This window comes from Centruroides vittatus, unplaced genomic scaffold (assembly GCF_030686945.1).
Source record: "Centruroides vittatus isolate TY-2023 unplaced genomic scaffold, ASM3068694v2 contig_7, whole genome shotgun sequence".
NCBI lineage: Eukaryota > Metazoa > Arthropoda > Arachnida > Scorpiones > Buthidae > Centruroides > Centruroides vittatus.
The window spans coordinates 1,815,783-1,823,132 of record NW_027122442.1 but is presented as its reverse complement, the minus strand read 5'-3'; the positions used below and the strand labels follow the sequence as shown (position 1 = coordinate 1,823,132).

The 7,350-nt window shown below is 32.6% G+C and overlaps 1 protein-coding gene across 1 annotated transcript in view; it reads right to left on the bottom strand.

Annotated features, from left to right (window-relative positions):
* Positions 1 to 671: 671 nt before the first annotated feature.
* Positions 672 to 7,350, bottom strand: part of LOC136980461 (uncharacterized) — a 55,689-nt gene continuing 49,010 nt past the window's right edge. Inside the window, exons 3-4 of the transcript XR_010881562.1 lie at positions 4,119 to 4,202; positions 672 to 940 (exon numbers count right to left, since the gene is read on the bottom strand). The gene's annotated coding sequence lies outside the window, so the exon portion shown is untranslated. The remainder of the gene's footprint in view (positions 941 to 4,118; positions 4,203 to 7,350) is intronic.

Genomic DNA, 7,350 nt, shown 5'->3' with positions numbered 1-7,350 from the left:
TATAACAGTCTTGATTCAGTCTGTCACAAAAATCATAGTAAATCACTGCACAACGTGCTTCTCTAGAAAGTTCCATTGTTACTATTAGAAGGGGGTCTGTCATTTAGATTAGAGATTATGCTTAAAAAATTTTCATCGTCATATGAAGTTTATTATTAAAAAAATAAACACTAATTCATCACGGATGGTTTTCTTGTATTGCAAAACTTTCAGGAGTTCGATAAATCTCTGTATTGAGAGTTGTTAAAAACACGTTGAAAAACTATAGCTTTTATTCAAAAAATGTATGTATAGGCTAATGTGTGCCTTTCTAGCTTGGCCCTTTTGCAATGCTATATTTATTTTCAGTAGAAAACGAATTACAGTAAGTCATTTAGACATTTAATTTTTTCGAAAAATCAATAATTCTGAAATACGACTAGAAAACAGATTTGATACTTTGAAATCATTGTTTTTATATCGTAAAAAAAACAAACAAACTGAAATATACGCAATTCAGTTTTTCTTCTTTTAAATCAAAATCAAAACCAAACCAAACCCAATTAAATCAATGCAAATTTTAAAAATCACGGATTAGAAACACCACCAATTATTTCCAAGATTTATAAAATCATTAAAATATTAAACAGTAAAGCAAAAAAACATTTATTAGTTTTTACTGACAGGTAATATTTAGATAAACTATATTAGAACGAAATTATAATTAAAAAAAAGATAATAATAATACAATTTATATCTTGGTATTGATGTTGGGCTCTCTTCCATTCGATTGGTATTCAACGAGTGTCATTTGTCCTCTGCAATTCGGGCAGAAGTTATCCCAATCCATCAAATAAGTCATCCTCGGATGAATTTCGCATGACGTTCTAATCCTTCCTTTATCCAGCATTCCGCACGAAGTGCAAAAGATAACACCCTTGGGCCTTTGACAAATGCATTCCTGCAAATAATACACAAATTAACACTTAAATATCAATTCATTACGAACACAAAGCATGCAATGAAATTATAATAAAATTAAATTTAAAAAATTGAATTTATATAATATAATGTACCGGTAATTTACCAATTACCGGTACATGCATAAACCTTTACTTACAAATTGGCGTCATGTTGGATTTATCAATTCGACATGGCGCCAATTTTGAAGCCGAGCGAATTTGAAATATCTAATACGTATTTTAAATACAATTACTTACTAAAATATAAAAAGTTAAGACTATTCTTTATTGTTAATAAAATTAAATTACTTTTATAACGTTGCCGTAGCGTCCAGAAGTCGCCATTTTCGAAATACAGAAGACAAAAGTTGAAATGACTTATTCGAATAATAGTCTCGCGTCAAATTTATTGTCTATTATTATTGGTTCGTGAAATATTTTAAATGTTAATAATTATATATTATTAATAAAATAAATTTAATATTAATATTATCCTTATTAAAATGACTTTTATACTTTTAAATTTGTTAATTTTAATAAATTTTCGACCGTTTGAACGAACGGTACAATACATATATTTAAATTAGGCGTCTCTTTCAATACATTTCTTTATTCGTACGTAATTTAATAAATTAATTTTTAATTTTCGTTTACAATTTAATTATAAATAATATTTAATTGATGTTTGCTATAACACGTGTATTAATAAAGTATAATTTTAAACGATTTATCGAATATTCCTATAATTACGCGATTAAATTTCATAGACATTTGCTAGCTTTTCAATGTCTCTTATTTCATATATTATTTTTTTTTGTTTTTTAATGCCGAATGTGTAATTTTTCGTGCTATTCTAACAAGTAAGACGAAAATAAGGACAATAACTAATCTTATATCTGTATAATTATTTATTAATTTCAATCACCGTTCGATCTTAATGGATAGACATGCGCAGTGTGCACTGTGCGCCTGCATGTGATATAGTATAATACGGGACAAGTGCGCCGTGGTTGTAGATTATAGTTTAAAATAAAGTGATCAGATGTCCCGGATTAACCGGGACAGTCCCAGTTTTTGACTCTGTCCCGGATTAGCCCGTTTTTATTTATAAGTAAATTATTTCGAAGAATTCTCCTTCAACATTTACTATATATATAGAATATTCCATCCTAATTATCAGAGTGTTACTTATGTAGAGATGCATGTAGGCAAAGTGCTGTTACCTAAATCCTACACTGATAAAATGACCGGATGTCTGTAATTAGGCGGGACAATCCCGCTTTTTGATATGCTGTCCGAATTTTTAAACTGTTTGAAAAATGTCAATATTCATTGCATAAATTGTAATTCAAAGATGAATATTATTGTATACTAGTTATAACGCAAAGGTTTTAATATTCAATTTATAAAAATAGTATCCCAATTGGCGATTTATTGTCAATACTGTCTGTCGGAGACTGTGTGAATGGCTGCTTTTCGCAAACTCGACAGTTCCTGAACTGTTGAATATATTTCTGCTGAACGTCCTCTATAGCAGCGCTGTTTCGGAACATGTTTGGTGTTTTGACGTCATATTTAGTAGAGTATTTATTTCATTTACGCTACCTTCGCTAGCTTAAACTGACCAATGATGGCTGCTTCCTGTTCCAACGCATACGTCACTCGTCATTCAGCAATGTAACTACCGTAACAGCTACAGATTGAAATACCTTTGCTCAGTTACTGCCGAACGCAGCCAATGTGTATCGTGTGCGGTCGTGCAAATGTTGATTTTTACTAATTATCTGAATAAAAAAATAAATTTCTTAATTACTGTATTTGAATTTTGATGAGAAGAGCGAAATTTTGGCAATCGCTTAACTGTAGGTAAATAAGACCAGAGACGCTCCTCCCACTATTTCGGTTTTTTGTTTTTGGCAGGGCCGGCCGGCCTAATGAACTTTGGGACCCTGTGCGAAATCTGATTTTGGAGCCTCCTACGTTTATCTCGGGAAATAAATTGTTGTACTGTGCTTGATAACTAAACCAGCTTAGTTTATATACCGGAGCCATCAGTAGATAAGTAGATAACTTTCTCAAATAAACAGTTTTAGTTTGCAAAATCATTGTTTGTTTAAGTTACATATTTCATGCGCGCACATCTTTTAAACGTATGCCAGCATTACTTGGATGATAAAATTTTAATTTTGAATGAACTTTTAAAATATTTTCTTGCTTTTTTCATTAGAATATAGTTTAATTTTGAGTAAAGTCGTAATAAAAATGTATCACTATCAAATTTAAATACAATATATAATTATCTACTTTTTCTACTGAGGATTCTTGACCTAGACCTAAATGCTTTATATTGATGAATTAATGGTATGAATGAATGAATTTTTATTTCTTAATTGTTTAAGCTGTAACTAAAATTAGGCTGAAATATATGTGAGAAACAGGCCTTAACTTTGGATTCTACAGAATCCTAACACTGACACTCGCAAAGTCAGAGCATTGACCTCAAAAATAAATTGATCCGATTCGGAAGTGACATTTTAATTATTGTCGAGAAAAACTGACCTAGTTTTGCCGTTTGGAGACTCTACTTCAGCGTCATTCCTGCCGTATTTGGCGTTTAGACACCCCTTTTAAGCTGGTAGACAAAAGCTAGTGCAATGAATTGGAACCAAATTGAAAATTAAGTGATATTTAAATGCTCAATTAAAAATTGATTGCTTGGTTTTTTAAAATTATATATTCTGCTAGCTGTTCTGTTCCTAAAATGTTAGGTTTATTAACTATAAAGTTGTTTCTGCCTTTATCAAGAGGACATGTTCACTATGGGCGTATACAAGCCAGCCCCTCGCTGCCGAAATTGACGTAACTGCTGGCGTTTCCGAGAGAAGGCGTTTCCAAGTTACTTAAACTATGCTGACCAGTCACATGATGCACCTTTACCTCTGCCAATGGTCAATAAACTAGTCCAACGCCAGGGAGTGCCTTCCTGGGTTAAATACGAGCAATTTAAGAATTAATAAACAAGGATGCACGTGATCTAACTTATTTTAATTCGACGTGTTTTCTATATACCGTATATATTCACCCAAACATATTTATAAAACTTAATTTTCAAATTTTTTAAATTAAAATTAATTTCAAGTTTAAAAAAAATCGATTAGTTCGACTTACAGTACATACCTTATCATTTTGATCGATCATTGGTGAGGACAAAGCTATTCCGGACATCCGCTACTTATCCAACGTTGTACACCGTGTTACGAACTATAATAATAAATTTATATATAATTTTCACATATAAAATGTTGCAAATTAAAGTAAACTGAAAGTAAAACTTCTGTAGTAAACTGACTTTACTGTTACGTAGAATACGTACACACATACTACAGAAGCAATTTGCCTCCATAGATCAAGTTTCGGTTTCGGTTTCGTTTTGGTCGATTATTAACGATATTGCATTCATATAATAAACAATTTGACGGAAATATTCTTATTTGAATGAAAATATACTGGTACGTGTTTAATATATTTATCTACACGCTATTTAGAAATATTTTCAAAGATTCATCTGGTATAAAAATTTGAAATTATTATAGGACCTGTATAGAAAATTTTATGAATGTTTAAGTAATGTCTGCTCTGTAAGTATATATATATATAAACTATATACGTAGCTTAATTTAAATCATGTCGAAGCTTTTATCCGTCACGAAAGAAAGGAAGAAAATATCGAAACAGTGGCACAAGGAATCGATGAATGGTCACGAAATTTATGGAGAAGTAGATGAAGCCAGTAAAGATCTACCAAGCTGTTATAGTTGACTACAGCGTCAGCGATGATCCTTACGAATATCCGACTCGAGAAATGTTCTTATGTTGTTCGTAGAAAAGCACGCCTCCACATTCAAATTATACACTATTTTTACAGTTTATTTACAAATTCAGGATGCAGATTACACAAGTTAGAATTATAGTATGTGCAGGATGATGACACGAGGTACATTAAACAACAGGTTGTCCTCTTCCGGGATTACTAAATTCTGGAGAGGCCTAGTCGCCTCATGGAGTCGGCTCAACTGCGTGGTCCGTTCTCGTCTCTACACTACCCGTCCCAGAGGATTCTCTGAGGAGAGATACTCTCTAAGCTCTGCGGGTTGTCCAAGTGTTAGAGGCTCCCACGTCCAGTTTCTTGCCCTGCTCTCTTCCTCTCTCCGTCGTCCCGTTATTTAATGACTTATTTGGCGGAAACTTCCGATCAATCACAATCCTTCCTTTCATCCGAAGCTTTCCAAGACGTTGGCGGTCCTCCGCCGAGTAAAGCTCGCAATCGCGTCCGCTTTTGTATACATTTTCTTATGTTTTTTCTCTAATAATTTAGCATATGGCAGGTCTTTCTCCTGACCACCCATGAGGCCAATAAACGGAGCGTCGCTCCCTTTGTTCTCCCTGCTGTTTACAAATAAACAACGCAGATGGGGTAATTTACAAGGCCGTGTGACTTTTGACCTTACTCTGTTAAGAGATGACCTTTACAAAGCCCTCGAAGCAGAGGGTGTGAAACTTCTTTCGCTGATTTTCAGCTTTATTTAATTAATTTCAGGAACCACAATAAAATATTGCGAAAGAATGAGCGAAATTTTACTGTCTTTTTTATTACTAATGTAATATTATCACATTAATACATATTAATGCAGATATTAAGCTGTACTAAAATATAAAAATTTATTAAAAATACTTTTAACTGTTAAAAGGAAACAGTCTGTATTTATCTGAGTATATAACCCCGGATAATCAAAATTTTACTACAAAGTTAAGATTTATATATATTTAAAATATCGTATTAGTAATGTAGTTTGGTATTTATATTGAGCAAATTGATACCCTTTGCTGGACTTTGTATTCGTGTACGCTAACACATACTACATCTGTTTTTTAAATAAAATATTTTATTTCAAACAGAAAAGTCTTTATATGGGATTGGTCTCATATCTTATATATATATTGTTATTGGGTTGCAATTTGAAAAAATTGTAGACCTATAAATTCACATTGTCGTCCGTCTGTCCTTCCTTAACCATCTGTGTGCTAGAGATATTCACATAATGGGGCTGTCCCCGCCCCATTATGTGAATCGCGAATAGATTTATAACTTAACCCAACCGATAGGAGTTTACTATAGTCTATTTATCGTAACTTGGCACCTACTGTAAACGAAGATTTTGTCGTATTAATCCGCCAGAGCTTTTCATTGATCAAATCACAATCGGAAATGGCTAGACACGTGTTGACCAGCAAAGCCACTTTCTCTGCACGTGTTAAAGTAGGTCAGAGTGATCACAATTTAAAAATTACCGAGATAATACTTAGAAAAGTTATTATAGCTTACTTTAACATTTTTACGTAGCCGTTTAAATTATTTCCATCGTTTAAATCAGGAGTGGCCCAAGGAAAGTTCCAATGCGGCCCAATAAACGTGTAAACGAAACCGACAAATTTTTATTATTATTTTTCTTATATTTATTTATTTATTTCAACGGCATAAACTCAAAAAAGAAGTTTCACCAAGTATACATATTTTATTTTTGAGTGGAAAGGAAATATGTGAATGAGGAAGAAATAAAGCTGGAGTTCTGAGTCAAATGATTATAGAATTTGGATTATATATTATCCAAATTCGGGGAAATGAGAGAAAGGCCAAAAGATAAAAAGTAGTGAGAAAGATTAAATAGACCTTCTGTTATGCACATATTGACCCTTAATTTTCCAACCTTCCTCACTTCTTATCTTTTGTCCTTTCTCTCCTTTCCCCGAATTTGGGTATATAATCCTTTGACTCACAACACCAGCTTTAGTTAGTATTCCTTCCAGCGTTGCAAGATTTGGCTACTTTGCTCCAAATTTGGCTATCCTTATTTTAGTTTGGCGTAAAAAATATCATTTGGGCTACATATTTATAAATATATTAGTTGAATAAAAACGCAGTTTAAAATGGTGTTTTGGTCGATTTTTATTAATTAGAGACGGAAATAACAAATATTTGTGAATTGTGAACACTAAGATTGGCCTTACTTTATTGCTAGACTTATTACACCACCACAGGACTCAGATTAGACTTCGAAAAACACTATTTTATTTTCACAATGCATTTCGAATATGGGTACCACGTGATAAGAAAATAACAAGAAAACAAACGTACAGTACGTAACAGTAAGGCTAACATATGGGTACCACGTGATAAGAAAATAACAAGAAAACAAACGTACAGTACGTAACAAGGCTAACATATGGGTACCACGTGATAAGAAAATAACAAGAAAACAAACGTACAGTACGTAACAAGGCTAACATATGGGTACCACGTGATAAGAAAATAACAAGAAAACAAACGTACAGTACGTAACAGTAAGGCTAA